General features: G+C 38.3%; 1 long non-coding RNA gene across 1 annotated transcript in view; it reads right to left on the reverse strand.

Moving 5' to 3' along the window:
* Positions 1–2,182: 2,182 nt before the first annotated feature.
* Positions 2,183–17,996, reverse strand: part of LOC124227767 (uncharacterized) — a 42,544-nt gene continuing 26,730 nt past the window's right edge. The window contains exon 2 of the long non-coding RNA XR_006885549.1: positions 2,183–2,500. This is a non-coding gene — a long non-coding RNA (uncharacterized LOC124227767). The remainder of the gene's footprint in view (positions 2,501–17,996) is intronic.

Here is a 17,996-nt window from a genome sequence, read left to right on the forward strand (position 1 = left end):
TATACTGCCTACGTTTTCTTCTAGAAGCCTTGTGGTTTCAGGTCTCACCTTTAGGTCTTTCATACATTTTGAGTTTATTTTGGTGAATGGTGAAAAAGAATGGTCAATTTTCATTCTTTTACATATGGCTGTCCAGTTTTCCCAGCACCATTTGTTGAAAAGACTTTCTTTTCCCCATTGTATGCCCTCAGACCCTTTGTCGAAGATAAGCTGTCCATAGATGTGTACAAATTCATTCTTTTAAATATAGAATAATGGAGATATAAAATTTTACAGTGAAAGGGCCATTGAAAGTGTAAATCTGCCCTAACTGTTGACTCCATGATGAACTCTCCCTCTACTAACCCATACCAAGTAGTAGTGCTATCCAGAAGCAAACATCTCTCCAACAGTCCCTCCATCCAATTGGTCACCAAGAGTTGACTGATTCTCTAATGCGTCTTGTGCAATTATCAGGGATATAATAGTATCAGGCTATTTAATCCAGTTCCTGAAAAATAAAAGCCTCCCATAGCTCTCAATTTAAAAATTCATGATGGCACATAAAAGATGAAACATCATAACTCTAGAAACTGAAGTCAGCAATTTATTAGAGTCTGAAATTTTCTCTAGTTGCAGAATTATTAGTTCCTCTTTCACTTTTCTTAAACTGATTTGAGCTCATTTGCTGAACATAATCAGTGTCCCATAGACACTTTATTCTCTGAAATAAAACATGTAGCTAGACAGGTATCATGAAAGGAAAGGCTTCTCCTTACTGTTTGACCTTGTCTTGGAGACACAGGGGCCACACAAATTACAAACATTATACTTGCTCAGGGGTATTCAGACATGGCCAGATTTGGAACTTCTTTTTCTACAACCATTCAAAGACCCCAGCCCTCAATAGACAGTACACTGAAGGTACTGAAGGCAGACAGACACACAAAGAGTCAGGAGGAAAATGGAGACTGGACACTGTTCTTTGCTGGGCTGTAAGTGCTCTTCCCTCTGCACAAAGTGTTCTTCACAACATATGACCTTAATCATTTGTATTACAGCTATTGTTTTTCCTTGCCCAGAATCCATTTCTTTCTTCAGTAATAGCTTCCCCACTTTCGGAGAGCCCTCTCTCCCTCTCAGTCACTCTTTGCTCCAGGTAAGGGAACAGAACCCAGACCTTGTCACTCAGGACATTCCATTCCTCTGGTCTCAGCAATTCTCCTGGAAGAGGGCGTTTGACCCACCTAGGCAAACAGGACTTATTTCTGAGACTTATGTTGGAATCACTGGGAATGAGAAGCCTTCTTCTTGTTAGGGTAGCAGACATGGTAGGAAGTGAGTATGGACCCACTTTTGGTCTGTCTGAGAATTCTGGAGTCTTTTGGAGAACTAAGCCAACACAGAGGGTAGCAGAGTCAGATGATGGAGAGACAGATTACCTGGACACAGGCATGCCTAAAGCCTGACCTGGCCTGGCCTTCTCAATTCCTTGAATCAGTCAGTGCCTTTTATTTAATTCTGTTTGCTAGAAACCTGCTGACAAATACTCGTGGCTGATCTGTCTCAGCTCAGCTCAAGTGTTGCTTTCTTAGGCGAGCCTTCTGTGACACAGTCACAGGCGTAACCACCTCTTTCCTCTGCCTTCCTCTTGGCTGCATCAGGTTCCTTTGTTCTGTACTCTCATGAGATGGTATTCATTTCCTTTTATCTCAGTGTGGGATTTTACATTTATGTATGTGATTTTTGGATTAGCATGAATCTTTCCTGTAATAATAATGATGATGATGATGATGGTTATATTGTATATATTGAGACCTCACCATGTGTCAGGCATTGCTGGAATCATCTGTACTGAAGATAGATTCTTCTCACACTTGAAAACTGAGGAACAGAGGTGTAGATGTTCCTATCTCAGATCAACAGAATGAATGGATAGTGGAAATTGGATTGGGGGTGGGGAAGTCAATCATCAATTCATTAATTCATCCACAACATGAAATATGAAAATGGGACTAATAATCTACAAGCGTTGAAGTGGACATTAAAAGCAGAGGAAAGGTAAACAAGGAATACATGTAGATTCATCCTAAATCAAAAAAGAATTTTCAAAAATACAAATCAATAACATGGAGACTTTGGGGTAAAAGTACTTGGCATAAGAAAAGTAGAGTATTATATGAAAGACTCAGAGGAAATTGCATCGCTATAAATTGTTTATTATGGGAAGCTTAAAAATATAGACTTCTTGGGCCAGTCTGTTGGCACAGCGGTTAAGTTCATACGTTCCACTTCAGTGGCCCAGGGTTTGCTTGTTCTGATCCCAGGTGCGGACATGGCACTTGTCAAGCCATGCTGTGGCAGGTGTCCCACATATAAAGGAGAGGAAGATGGGCACAGACTTTAGTTCAGGGCCAGTCTTCCTCAGCAAAAAGAGGAGGATTGGTGACAGATGTTAGCTCAGGGCTAATCTTCCTCAAAAAAAAAAAGACTTCTTCAACAAGACAGGCAAAATGATGATCTGTATAGAAAAATAATAACAAAAAAGGAACTCATAAAGAGATCAGAATAAGCTCATAAAAGTTAGGCTGACATGCAGAATGAAATAAAAAAGCAGATGCTTGAAATAACAAAAAAAAATATAATAATAAAATAAAAATTAAAAATCATGGAAACCAAAAAGAAAAATCAGTTAAAATCTGCATTGGGAATACAAAATAATATTGGTTTTAGAAAACTGCCTCAGTTACATAAAGGACCAACTCGAAAACCTCTCCCAGGGTGAAGAGGGAGAGCATGAAGACACTGCAGCAGCCACTCCTGCTGGCTGAGCAGCTCCATCCGCAGCCTCCTTTCCCAGCCTCTTACCAGCCAAGGGTGATATGTGACCAATTCTGGCCAACACGGCTCAGAGATAGTCCTCGCCTATATCCATTCCAAATAAAAAGCTAAACATTGCTGGAAGAAAGCCTACTTTGCCTTTTTGCTGTCTGCACTCTGTTCCCTCTTTATAGTTACGATGCCTGTAGTTGCAACAACCATTTTAAAACTAAGAGGCAACAAACCCACACATTAAGGCTGGAAGAACAAAGAAAGAGAATGAGCCTAATGCATTAATATTATTTAATAACTATTGCACGAGCCATGTCCTGCCTATCTCTCTCTGGCCTTCTTGTTGCATGAAACAAGCAACTCTGCTTGTTTAATCCACAATGTGGTACCAATTCTGTTATTTATATCTGAACACATTTCTGATTGATAGAGACTAAAAAATGACAAGATGGAAGGGTGGATATGGAAAACAAAAAGAGGGTCAACTTAAGAATACTGGAAGTTTTCCAATTAAAAAGCAGAGAAAATGAAATAAAAGTAACAAGCATTTTAATAGAAGAACTTTGCCTGACAAAAGAAATCTGAGCCAGCTGATCGAACTGTGTCATCATGTATCAGGCCAAATCAATAAACATTGACCCACTGCAAGACATAGATGGGAAATATTTTCTGAATTAAAAGGATAAAAGAGAAAAAAAAAAAGTTCTACATGAATCAAGTTAGAAAAGCAGATTGCCTAAGAAACAGTATACATTAGGAACAGTCTCCAGCCTTCCTTCTCTCCTGAAGCAAATTCCACAAAAAGAAATGCAGCCATATTAGCAGTTCTGATTCAAATTCAAACCCAGGCAAAATTTTGTGTATGAAGACAACAGAAAAATATTCCGGTATGTAAGGGCTTAGAAAAAAAAGCCACCCTTGTATCTTTACCAAAGGAAAAAAATTATCACAAGACATATATTAGACACTCGATGAAGAGAATTAAAATGAAAAGTAAAAAACTGGGAAGCTAGGATGATAAATAACTTTAAATAAACTAAATATGTAAAGGCTGGAAAGCCGTGAAGTATGCATCCGATTTTAAATAAACAACCTCAATAATTTTGGAAATTACAGTTCCAAACCCAATGTGTCCAGCAGGGTCCCAACATCTATTGACAGTGGTTGGCCATGTATCTGCCACTCTGCTTGTTTTTCCTCCATCTGGGGAGAGTGACTTGAGAGCAGAGGATAAAGGTTTGCGCCCCTGGTGCGGCTGTAGTTCTTTCTGGCTGACACCAGTTCACCATCATGCCTTCCCATGCACTGGGCAGACATCACAATGCCAGGTTTTCTTGGAGCTCAGATATGCGTTCTCTGGGAGGTACCTACAGTGTATTTCCCATATCTTTTATTTTCTGTATCCTGAGGCTTTGGCATCTGGGGCTTTGCTGACCCTGGAGGGACTGCCCCTCCCGGGATCAGCCAATTCCTTGAGATAGTAAAGAACTTGCCCATAAGCACTCTTTTCAAATACAAACTAACAATCCAGAGCCCATACCCTCACCACCTCTTTATCAAAATGTCGCGCTCCAGGCCACTACCCACCTGCCCTAATCTCTCCAGGGCCAACTACCAGACAACTAGGGACAGCAATTATGCCTCAGAGCCTGCTGAAATTGGTCAAACTAGTCTATTCTAAGCCTTTTTACCCTGCTTCACCTGTTACTTCCCAGGGAAACCAGAATAAAGGCTCTTGCTCACATTTTCCCCACTCCCTCTGCCTCCTGAGAGAGGTCATTCACTCTGGTACTTCTCTATGTGGCCTCTTTGTGTGGCATGCTTCCTGTTTCTAGGGATCTGTGAGTATAATAAACTTCTTTACTCATAACAGTCATTACCATGCATGTGTGTCTTCCCATACCTGGTTAAAACAAATCCTGGATACCCTTAAAACACACAGGGACCTCCTCATATAATTCCCTGATATGGGTGATGCACACTCTGGCTGACCTTTAAAACCCCCCACTTCTCAACCTTTTATTGCTGGTATCTGCTAAGCTCTACTGGCCTCCCTTTGAGGCAGGGTCCAATCACAAGGGCTTGAACCAATGTAACAGATACAGTCCACTGAGCCAACTGGCACAAGTGCAGGATTCTCCCTCTTGCACCCTTGCTTTCATGCATAGCTTCAGCCAATCTGAGGCTTCGTGAACTCACCAAGTGGAACACAAGCACCAGTCTCTGTATGCCAGGGACACATATCTCTCACAATGCTTATTTCCAGGCTCATGGCAGCAACTACATGGCCCATCCAAGCATGAGGTTTCCATTTTCCCTTATTCAGACCCTTCTAAGGCAGCTTTCTTAACCTTTTCTCATTTGGCTACAATAAAGGGGGAAACACCACAGCTGTTAGGTCCATAATGTTCAAAGTTAGTGACTCTTTTCATTCCCCTTTTAAATGGAGGTGGCTGACGGGAGTGATGGGCACTGCTTATTTAATATGAATTCTGATGAGTTTTTAGTAAATCTAACATGGGGCTACCTACCATTTCTATTTAGAATGTGGAAGTACTTTTGCTTAATTTCCTCAGCTTTGGGGGCCTAAGCTACAATTCCAACACATCATGGAAAATTCTCACTGTGTATCCTGCATTCCAGCACTATAAGAAGAATCTCCATTGTGGGGAAGCTTAATATAGTGAAGCTTTGAGCTACTGGAATCATAAGCAAGTAGTTTCTGCCTTTATCAGTTCCCTAGTACGAGTGAAATTTTAAGGGAATTTTCATTTTAAAGGTCCCAGGGCATTTTATTCTAAAGTGGGAGAATATAGCAATTCCTAATAATTTACTTCTCTGTGGTCACATTAAAATGCACAGCACAATTCTTTAATTACCAGCTCAATCTAATTCTCTAAGAAGTTTGCCCTAACTGCATTGTTGATATGCATGAATGCAAATAAGATGTTGGTTGTTTCCCTTGTAGCCAATGACTGTTTCTAATATGTACCGATCTATTCCCCTTTTAGAAAAGGTGGTGTGGTTCCACTGAACCCCCGGAAGTTGTCTCCCTCTCACAAATGATAATAGCTAAACCCAGCAACCAAAGAACATATTGCTCCCCATCAAGCACCCACCCTACACACACCCATACACAGCAAAGGAATGTTCGCAAATAAGGCAACGAATAGCAGAGAATTCCCTGTAGACTGGCAGGAGGGAAGTGAGAATTGGACATTTGTGGAGCCACACTTGCCAGAAGGTATGTGAAACAAACACCCCCCAGCTGCTATGCATTGTTTTTGTAAAAAATCTTAAGGTTGTTTCACAAACACAGGTGTGAGAAGGAAGAAAGAGAAAGAGGAGGAGATATGGATTATCTGTGGAAAACTGGCAACCACAAATAGTGTCGCTACTCTTTTAAGGAAGGAAAATAGATGCCTTGATATGATGTGGGGCATCTGCCTCAGTCCCCTTAGCTCTTCCCATTGATTCCCAAGAGGTACACTGCAGCCGGAACATGTGTAGATAGATGTTGGGGGAAGGTCCAGGGTTAGCTCGAGGGAGGGGTCTGAAGCCTGATTAAAATGCTTTTTTTATTTTGAATAAGCTAAATGGAACATTTATAATTTGTAAAATTACCTCTTCTTAAAATCACATTTATATTCCTATAAGAAATAAGTAAGAATAAATATTTCTCTATATGAAATTTTGGATATGCACACATATGGGCACATTTTTATTTATCCTTCCATTTATTCCACTTGGCATATTTTATCCCTCTGCAAAACGCCTTTGTTGTGGAACACTTTATGCAAGTGTGTTATAGTTGCAAAACTTGTAGAGCTCTATTTTTCCAATCGTGATGTGGACCTGGAATTTAATTTTGTAGACTGCATTATGTAAATAGCCTAACTGAAATTTTATGTTTTCTGAATGAGGGATCAGATCTGGATTCAGGACATCATAATGACCAAATTCTCCCCTAACTTCTGCCTGAGGGAGCTTACTTACACTTACCTGTGATTCTTTGTACTTTAGTCAATTCTTTGTTGAGTTAAATGGGTATTTTTGGAATTGATACATTTCTTTTCAGCAAAACCTCCCGGAACATTCAGATTTAGGGAAACAAAGTCCTTTATTACAACATTCAGGGAGAAAGAAAGTGACTTTGTAGGTGAACGAATCACTGTGACAAATTTTGGAATAATTCATGCTCTCTCCAAATGCTTTAAATATTTGGATTACATATTTGGCATACAGTTAGCATGACATTTGTTTATCCCTTGACTATACTGAACTTCAATATGTCCGACGGTAGGAATTTCAGAAGGACAAAGAGATATACCGGCTGTTTTTTTAGCCTACTCTTCGAAGATCTTTGCATTTTTGCCCACTGAGCACCTTTACCCCCTTCTGTTAGAGGATCCCAATTCTCCTTTATAGAAGCATCCTCTTTAGTATTGCAAGATAAAATACAGGGCTCCCAGTTAAATATGCATTTCAGAGGAACAACAAATTACACATTGATGTAAACGTGTCCCAAATATTGCATAGGACACACTTATACTAACACAACATTCATTGTTTATCTGAAATTCAAATTTAACTGGGCATCTTGTATTTTCATTTGCTAAGTCTGGCAACTCTAACGCTTTCCACTCTCTGTGCATTTGGTTCTTGTGCAGTTGACACCAGCACTCAGCTTCAGGGTCAGGCATGTGACCCAGACTTGCCAATCAGAGCATGGCCGTAGTGATTCATTCAGAGACTAGCCTATGACCATCCCAGGACAATAAGGACATTTTTTGGACCTTTTACTGGAACTATTGGGAGTAAGAAGCCTTCTTTCTATTGGGATTATTCAGGAAGCAAACCTAGAACTTCTGGAAGACAATATGCACAAAGAACCTGCCTAAGAATGGAATTAACAGAGAGGAAAGCACAGTCAGTGACACAGAAAGAGACTGAATCTTAACATCACTTGAGCTTTTTAATCTGGCTGTGCCTGAAGCTCAAAACTTTACTTGAACTAATAATTTCTTTTTGTTTCTTTGTTTAAGCCCTTTTGAATTTAGTAGGCTTTTTGACATCTTCATTCTTAGTCCTTGTCTTTCCTTTGTTTGTACTTCTACCCCAGCAGATCTGTAAAAGAGATGAACTAAGACAATTTTGGTGCAGTTAATGACACATTTCTTTATTTGTAAAATTACATTGGTTTTGGATCTAGACCTCTACTCTCAAATTGTTGGGAAATATTACACCTTTGGGATTTTTCTTATCCTTGCCTAGACAATAAAAGAACTAGAGTGGGTTAGGAATAATATCCCATTATATGCATATATCACATTTTATTTATCTGTTTATCAGGTGATGGACATTTGGGTTGTTTCTACTTAGCTATCATGAATAGTGCTTTTATAAAGATTCATGTTCAAATTTTGCATGGACATAGGTTTTCATTTATCTGCCATTGCTTCTTGCTATCACTTGGTGCCACCATTGGGCATGGCCTTCCCCTAGGCCTGGGGTTCTAGTACATAACAAGCAAAGTCTTTCTTGCTCAATTTTTTTTTTTCTAATTTCTTCCATCACAACTCTATCCATCACTTTCAGGAAGACCTCTGCTATAATTTTTGCATGTCAATCAATATTTCAAAACTTCTCATAGTCTGCCACTGTTCTCAAAATGAAACTCCAAACTCCTCAGTTTAACCTTTAAGATTTTTCTTAATATGGTCTTTCAATTCCAAATCATATTTTTCGCTTTCCCTGGACATGACAAAATCTCTGCTCCACAAGATCCTCCCTAGTCTAGCAGCCATCCATGTTCATTCCTCTCATTGGCCTAGCTTTATATTTACTCTCATCTAGCCCTCTCCACTCAGATGGCCTCCTTCCATCTTGTGCTCTTTTCTAAATCCTACATATCCTCCCCGCTATATAAATCTATTGCAGAATCCTTTACCTTTCCTTGATTTCCAAAGCACTTAATGTCTATATCATCCATATTTGCATTTAATCACTAATTGTCTTATAGTGCTCTGAAACTCCTCAATGGGCATGCACCATATCTCCCTAGCCATATGAAAGGTCCAGAATGGCAGGCATTGTGTCTAAAAGGAGGCAGATGTGAGAAGATAAAAAGTCCAAGGATGGCTGACTTCTGATTCCAGTAATGGAGGGCTGGGAAATTCAGAGCAACCTTTCCAATAAGGATTACTTGAAAAGCTGGGCAAAATACATTTAAAATCTGGTTTAATTACTAGCCTAATGTTTAAGTAAAGATAGAATATTTAAAATTCAGACAGAAGGTAAAGGAAAATCTTGAGACTTGGTCACTATGATAAAAGAATATAAAAGTTTTTAAAAAGAACCAAAGAAGAGAGGCCAGCCCCGTGGCCAAGTGAATAAGTTCTTGTGCTCTTCTTTGGAGGCCCAGGGTTTCGCCAGTTTGGATCCTGGGCACGGACATGGCACCGCTCATCAGGCCATGTTGAGGTGACGTCCCACATAGCACAACCAGAGGCACTCACACCTCTGATACACAACTATGCACTGGGGGCCTTTGGGGAGAAGAAGAAGGAGGAGAAAAAAGAAGGTTGGCCACAAATGTTAGCTCAGGTGCCAATCTTTAAAAAAAAAAAGAACCAAAGAAGAATATTAGAACTGAAATTAAAAATTACCTATATTGGGATGGATTTAACAACATATTTGATGCCACAGAAGCAAGGACTAGTGAACTGCCAGATAGAAGAAAATATCCAAAACGAAGCATGAAGTAACAAAAAGGTGGGAAACAGAGAAGAGAGGTTATGAGACATGGCAGATAAAAGTATATAATATAATATAAGTAACCAGAGTCCAAGAAGAAAAGGAAAGAGAAAATGGAGCAGATACAATATTTGAAAGGATAATGACTGAAACATTTTCAAAACTAATGAGAGATATCAAGCCTGATTTTAAAAAGTTAAAATCTTTGTTATTCACAGATCACATAATTGTGTCCATGGAAAAACAAACAAGAAAAACAGATTAAATATTAGAATTAGTGAGTTTAGGAAGGTTGCTGGGTATATAGTCAACATACAAAAGTCAATTATACTTCTACATACCAGCAGCAGATATTTGGAAAAATAAAATCTTAAATTCTTAATTTTTTGACACTCTACAATAGCATCAAGTTATCAAATTCCTAGTGCAAAAAAAAAAAAAAAAGCAAGAAAAGAAACCTTTAAAATGTGTAAGACCTAGATATAGAAAACTATTAAACATTCTCAAGCAAAATACAAGAAGATCTAAATAAATGGAAGGAAATACTAATTCCTGGATTAGAAGACTCAATACTATCTGGATGTCAATTCTTCTCAAATGATCTATAGATTCAATGTAATCCCAAACAAAATCTCATTAAGTTTCTCTGTGTATGTAGTCTGTGAAAATTAAGGAACTCCTCAATTTGCATATGGGTATGCTAAGCGCCAAGAATATGCAAAACACTGTTGAAGACGAATAGTTAGAAGAGCTACACAATCAAATATCAAGACCAGTTATAAAGCCACAATAATTAAAACAGTGAAATATTGGTGCAAGAAGATATAAACAAACCACTGGATCATAATAGAGAGTCTAGAAACATACCCACATCTGTGCAGACACTTGAGTTTTTGTAAAAGATAGCGCTTAAGAGTCTTTTAAATACATCCTGAGACAACCGGATATCTATTGGAAACCATACCTCACATGGTAGACAACAAAATAAAGATTCTAGATGGATTTTAGACTTAAATGTGAAAGACTAAGTAATGAAACTTCTAGTTTAATAATAATAATAATCATCATCATTAGAAAATAACTTAATAGTCTCATGCTAAAGAACACCTAGCATAACGAAAAAGATTAATGAAACGAAGAATTTCTGTTTATCACCATTAGGAGAGTAAAAAGAGGATGACAGTCTAGGATAAGATGTTTCTCACACACAACCAAAAAGAGCTGGTAACCAGAATAGTTTTTTAAAACTCCTATAAATCAATAAGAAAAAGACAAATAGAAAAATGGGCAAGCAGCTGGAAGAGGCACTTCACTAAAGAGGATACATAAATGGTTTTGTATTTTCTACTTAAGTTCAAGATGTGCACACTTGATGACCCAGTGTTCCACTTCTAGGCATATACTCAATAGAAATGTGTGCACAAGTGCACCATGAGACACATAGAGTTATGTTCACAGCAGCATTATTGGAAATAGCTGTAAACTGGAAACAATTCAAATATCCATCAATAATGGAATGGATCTATAAATTGTGGTACATTCATATACTACACATACCATCAATAGTAGACAGCAAGGAAAATCTAGAAAGTTCAGCTATACCTAAACGTGATAAAGCATAGTTTGAGTGAAAAATATCAGACTCAAGCTATATGTTTATGTACACACACATGCATGCAGACCCATATGTTTTTATACACACATATATGTATACAGATTCTACGCATATTAAATACAAACACAGTCAAAGTCTTTAGGGATGAATGCTTGGGTGGTAAAAACATAAAGTAAAGGAGGTGTTGCCATATCTGTAAAGATAGTAGTTACCTTTTGGGGTGAGTGAGAGGATAACGATTGACAGATGACACCAAAGGGGCTCTGGAGCCCTGGGAATGTTTTATTTCTTGGCTTGAGTGATGATTCTGACTGTGTCCTTCTTAAACTTTACACGAAAAATATTTAAAAAGAAGGAGGAGGAAGGAGAAGAGAAGGAGAAGAAGACGTGAGGAGCAGATGTTGACTACCATTCACTCTCGGTGACCTTAGGCAAATTGCCTTGTCCTTTTGAACCTTATTTTGCTCATCCTTAAAACGGGAATCATGCTGCCTTCCTCCCAAAACTTTCCTGAGGATTATGAGATCCTACATGTAAAAGCACTTTATAAAGATATGAAGCATCTTAGAAATTTTGAGGGAAAAAATAGTAGTATATTAACATCTAATGCCATTCTGGAATTGTGACGTCATAAAAATCTTGGATTTAAATGGATCTTCAAAGATTATTCACTACATTCATCAGAAAACTCAGAATAGAAATGAATTAGGAGGAAACAAAATGAAATTATTTGTAATAAAGTATATTTCTTGCAACTTACAAATATTATATTTATTCTGTACAGACATACACAGCAACTCATCCCCACCACTTCTTTATTTTGGATTCCATTATCACAGTTTCATAGAATCTTGTGCTCTCTTGAGCTCTCTTATCTAAACCCAAGTAAAACCCTTAAAGGGGACAATTCAGAGAGAGGTAGATGGAGACCCAAGGGGTTTTGTTATTACCAAGCACAGAGCAGAGCCTGTATAGTACACTGAATAGCAGTGGTCCTTCCAGAGAGAAACTCAGAGAATTCCTGAGTTGAATAGGGCACAACCCTGCTCCTCCAGATTCTTGAATAAACCCTCCTCAGATTGTTGTAAGTCTGATTAATTTCCAGAGTTGTGGAAGTGTTGATTTTGACAATTTTTGTCAATGTTCTCCTTGCTTTTATAAAGAAGTAGGTTTTCAGAGGCCCTTAATCTGCCATTCCTGCGGCTGTCCTTCTAATGTCCCCAGATCCTGACAAAACCTCCTTTTCCCCTACCCCCATCCCAACAACTTGCCACTTAAAGATCTTCCATACAAAGACTGACATAAGTTCTGCCAGAGTTGCCCCATTAAGACAAATAGTTGGTAGCCACTTTCTGTCAGCACCACTCACTTCTTAGGAGACAATCATAGCTCTTACCTACAGTTTTTCTGCTTCCTCATTCTTCCTCTATTTCTTTGACATCACACTCCAAATGTTCAGGCTATTCTAGTAAGATTGCATTTCTCAGCTACTCTTACTAAGCCTATTTTGTTTAAATTCCTATTCAGCCAACTACAGTGCTCCTTACCCTTTCATTCCTGAATAGCTAATGTTAACGTCTGTATGCGCCACCAAGTCTTGGTTTAGGTAACCATGTTACTTGAGGCTGTAGCCCCTGTGCTTTTCACTCCTACTGTACATTCTTCAAAGAGCTCTTTCCTTTTCCTGGTGTCAGCTGCCACAACTATACAAATGATTCATAAAGCTCTCCAAGCCTTCTCTGATCTAAAATCAAGTCATATACCTCTCAACGTCTGTAAGACTTTTTTCCTTTGATATATCTCCATTAACCCTATCACAACAACCTACATGGAACTCTTGTGAAACTGGCACATTCAAGAAAGAAAAAATAATTTTGACATCTAAAAAGATTTTAAAAGTGGTTCAAGTAGCACAGTCCCTACCAAAAGACCAAAGGAGAATTTCCTTAACAGAAATAACAAACAGGAAAAAAAAATTTTTTTAATCCCTTCGTCAACATATCTTCTGAATCTTTTGAAATCTTATAGTAGCAGCTAACCAAATAATTCTCCCTCTCATACTTGAAACTCCCCCAAACTCTTCCTCAAGTACGGCACATGCTAGATAGTGCTTGTCTTCCCCCCACACCTCACGGTCTTATCTATAAATAACTCTCCATCCTTTCCAGTGGGAATCAATCACATCAGGCTTCTTTATTCTCCGTCTTATGCATTACCCCAATTCTACACGTCAGAGCCTTAGAAATAAACCTAGCAAGATGGAGTTCTTAGAGATTAAGGGAGGAAAAAGATACTGTGAACAATCACATAGTAATATTATTTTTTTCTATTATATCACAATATTCCAAACTAAATCAGCCTTCCTATTTCCTTCCTCAAATAACACCCAGGCACTTGTTTCCTTGGTGATTATCATTACATAATTTTTGGGTTTTAAGTGGCTCTTCAAGACTTCATGCATGAACTTAGAAGCAATTTTGAAGAAAAAGTGCCATTATGAGTTATACTGATGCTTTGATGGTTTAAAAGCTAATTATTATAATGAGACTGAGTATCCAAAACAACCAGCCATAGAGAAAAATATTTTCATCACTATGACCAGACCAGGGAACATGATGCCCACTTGTATTGAGATTATTCAATAAATTACTGAAATATTTACCATGTATCTAATATTTGCAAAGATGATTCTTTGAATTGGCAGGAAAAGGAGAGCCAGCAAAGGATTTTGAAGAAAAGAGGACTTTGAAATGGTCTAGGAGGTCACAGAAAGCTTCAAGAGTGGCATCAACATATGCCCAGGAGCAGGCATGTACATTGAACAGAGTGAATACTCTGTTTGCTACAGACTTGGGCATGTGAGGGGGAGGACAGTGTCTAGCACCCATTTAGTCATCAGAAAGCATTTCAAAGAATTAACGGGGATAGTGTAAAATACAGATGGAATGGCCAATAAAGGTTTCCAGGTGATCATTCTGGGAACATTTTTGGGAAGCTTGAACATTTTTGGAAAGCTATAGATAGTAAATATTTTTTTAAAGAAAATGTTTCCATTTTATATCATGTTAATATTTTCACAAATGAAGGAATCTGAAGGGTAGTGGGACATAGTGAGGGCAAGAACTCTTATCTGTGTGTACTTTTTATGTTTTCAGCTTTTTAGGCAAAATATTAATCACATTAAAATTGATTTACATGCAAAAGAATAAGTAAGGGAAAATGCCTATTTATCATTTCAATGCAAATTAAAAATGAATTAATCAAATGTGAACAAAATAATTACTGCTCTTGGTTAACACTAACTTAATATGGCTCCTTTCTTTCTCACTTTTATGTTCCTTTCTCCTCTTTCATTTGAAAACCTTGAACATTTTTCCTTTGAAATAGCTTTTGTAGAATTTCTATTATGTGTGTGTCCACAAAATTCAGCATCTTCTTCCTTAAACACCTAGAAATCATGGAGAGACAGTAACCAGAATTTAACAATTATAAAAACAACAATGACAAAACGAAGTAAACATTTCAATGAATCTAGAAGTAAATCTAATCCTTAGACATCAACATGCATATAAGTGTTGTCAAAAGTGGCTGGGATGGATCAGAATCCATGTGAGAGTGGGTGGCAGTGAGGAGAAGAAATGTGGAAGGTGGAGAATAGATTCAGTGCGTCAGCTCTCAGAAGACATCTTTATAAACGTATTTCCAGAGGGTGAGGGCCCTCACCACACCAAAATGAAAAATTATGGTTTTTATTTTCAAGAATGAGTCCAGAACTAGGATGAGCAAGGCTGCCCATTTCACCCACAAATACTATATTTCCAGTTCTGTCCCAAAACTCTAGCTAATTTCTACCTTTTTGTCTATCTGAATTGTACCTATCTTTCCAAAATTTACGTTCACCCAATCTCTTTCAGGAAGACTTACCTGAATTCTTTACTCGAATGTTGTTCCTACTGTACTTAATAATATATTAATTACATGTGTGTAAGTATCATCTTACACACCCCAAAATGTAAGTTTCTGGAGAAAAAGTATGTTATTTCTCTGTTGCCTATGTTCCTTGGTCAAATATTAAACACACAGGTAGTGGGAAATCAAGAAATAACTAATAGATTAACTTCAATGCATCTATGTACATTGTATTATATGTGTAATTTACATATAATACAAATTAATAAAATGCATTTAATTAATTTCTGCATCAAACCAAACCAGGTATCTTTTTAATTGACACTTTTCAAGTGTTATCTATCTTGGGACTGACAACTATCAAGAACAGCTCCAAAGAATTATTAAATCACCAAACACCACCTCACTGTACAAGAGAAACCATGCACCATACCATCATAATTGTTGGCAATCAGTGCATATTAGAAGAAAGATCTTTCAAGTATCTGAATAGATTAATATGCGTCTTTCCAATATCAGCTTCTGTTGCAGACTCTGAGTTGGAGATTATCTTTCAGGACTTTTATTAGGAATGCTTTGGGGACCAATCAACTCCGTTGAAAGGAAGAGGAAGAAGCGGAATTGGCAGAGGGAGGAGTTGGGCAGTGATCAGGGAATTGGAGAGTTCTGATGTTGGGATGGCACTTCCGAGGAATCATAGTTGGGTACAGGGGCCAGAACTGATACCCCTGAATAAATCCATCAGTCGTTGCATGTGGGCTATCTCCAGAAGCAGGTGTGCCCTTTGATAAGGCTGTTTTCCTTAACAGAGGTAGCACTCCTACTAACTGGAGAAAGGAGTCCTTCATTCTTGAAGCGGAATCTGGGTGGCCCATCACATCATCCATTACAGTTGCCATTTATGTTGTTATTGTTATTTCTTGTTACTTATTTGTTAATGAAGATTTCTTCTCTCTCTAGTTAGATTACTTTATGGGTTCAAACCATGTCTTATGTATCTCTGTCTCCCTAAAACCCAGCACAATGCCTATTCATCATAGGTATTTAATAACTGTTTGCAGTTGATAGTCATATATTAAAAGCAAGATTTATCTTAAATTCTGATATTCCTTTAAAACCATTTTATTTGATCTTAAAATGAATACAGGCTTTTGAATCATCTGCCTGACAAGACTTCATTCAGAGAAGTGTTTGGGTCTGAATTAGACAGAAAGAGGAAGGTTGGTGTAGGTGTGGAGATGCTCAATAGGAAATACTCAGCGTGGATTTGATATGAGGGAATTACAGGCCATGACGGCAGCTGTCAGATTTCAAGTAAGAACTTCAAGAGGGTCCTGACCACTGCCATGTGATGACTCACAAAAGAATGGTTTTATGGGTGGCTCTTTCAGATTCAGTGAGTTCAAATCAAGCACTTCCAGCAAAGCAGAGAAAGGTCAAAGCTGCAAACCACCTAGCTTATCACATTAGCTGAAGCATTTCTCATTCATTTGGACCCATAGTTTATCCACTCAATATAATAATGCGGCATTTGTCATTGTATTTTTTGTTGAATAGAACACCCAGCAAAGTCAGCAGAAGAAAAAAGATCTGAACTTCATCCCCTGTGGGTGTTTAGCTGCAATGCGGTTAAGGAAATGGTGTGGTGTGCCTTTGGAGTCACAAAGACCTGGATCAGACATGGCAGGGCTACCTACCAGGGTCATTCTTCAATTGCAAAATTACATTCCTGCTTGACCTGCCATTGGTACCAGGCTCCTGCCTCTCGATTTATCTGGCATCTGCTTTGGTTGGATTCATTTTGCTTCCAGCTTTGGTGCCTGCTCTGAACAACCAGCTGGGCCTCTCAAAGTCTAGATTTTTGATCCACTTCAAAGTATTGGCTGTGTTCTAAATGCAAACTCTCCTCTCCATATCCAAACCTAAAAGGAGAAAAACTAATTATGAAATAGGATTGTGGAATCTCTAAAGAGTTCAGCCTTTTACTTTTGGCTTTATATGACAGATGGCTGTTACACCTTGAACTACACTGAATGATGTGTTTAGGTTTAAGTCAAACAGCCACTCCCTCCAAAAAACCCCACAAATGCCCATAATACACACCTTAAATTATACAAGTAGCTTCCTAAGAGCCAAATCTTAAGGAGAATCTCCCACTAGAAATTGTTTGTTTAATGTTGTTTTAAGAGGGAAAGAAAAGATCCTAGGACAGTTAAATTCAGGGTTAATATCAAATGTAGAGGAGTGAATCTGTATATTCTACCTCTGATGTTAAAGATGAGAGAAGGCATCACAAAAACTTGAATCACATTCTGACCTTGATTTGAGAATAAAGAACTTCTAAAACTTCATAGTGAGACACCGAACTAAGAATTGCATGAGCAGGCAAAGATCATCCATCAAACCACTACCCAGAGTGCAGTTGTGTCCTAAACCTGTATCTGGCATCAAGAACTTGAAAGTTCAAGGTAGGGAGTGAGATGGGTCCTGGGTGCAGCAAAGTCTGTTCTGTATTCCAAGAGTGTTTCTAGTTCATTTACGTGCTGGGGACAGGAACCCCTTCGTGCCCCTTCCCACTGTAGGGGAGGAAGACATTTCCTCTACGCTCTCTGGGTTCTTCTGGCCGGAGAAAAAATTAAATTCACATGAGACAGAATAACAGGAGAAAATCAAACACAGCTTTATAACATGTATACATGGGAGAGACTAAGGCAAGCTGAGCAACTCACCAAAATGGCTGAAGCCACTACCTTAAATATCATCTTCAGCTAAAGACAAATGAGGATGTTGGGGGTGGGAGGAGTCAGTTACAGGAGGTTACCCGATAAGCACAGTAAACAGGAATAAGATTATGCAGCTTTAAGTCCTTGCCTTCTGCTTTGATAAGAGTTTCTAGAGATAAGGT

Source organism: Equus quagga, chromosome 16 (assembly GCF_021613505.1).
Source record: "Equus quagga isolate Etosha38 chromosome 16, UCLA_HA_Equagga_1.0, whole genome shotgun sequence".
Lineage (NCBI taxonomy): Eukaryota > Metazoa > Chordata > Mammalia > Perissodactyla > Equidae > Equus > Equus quagga.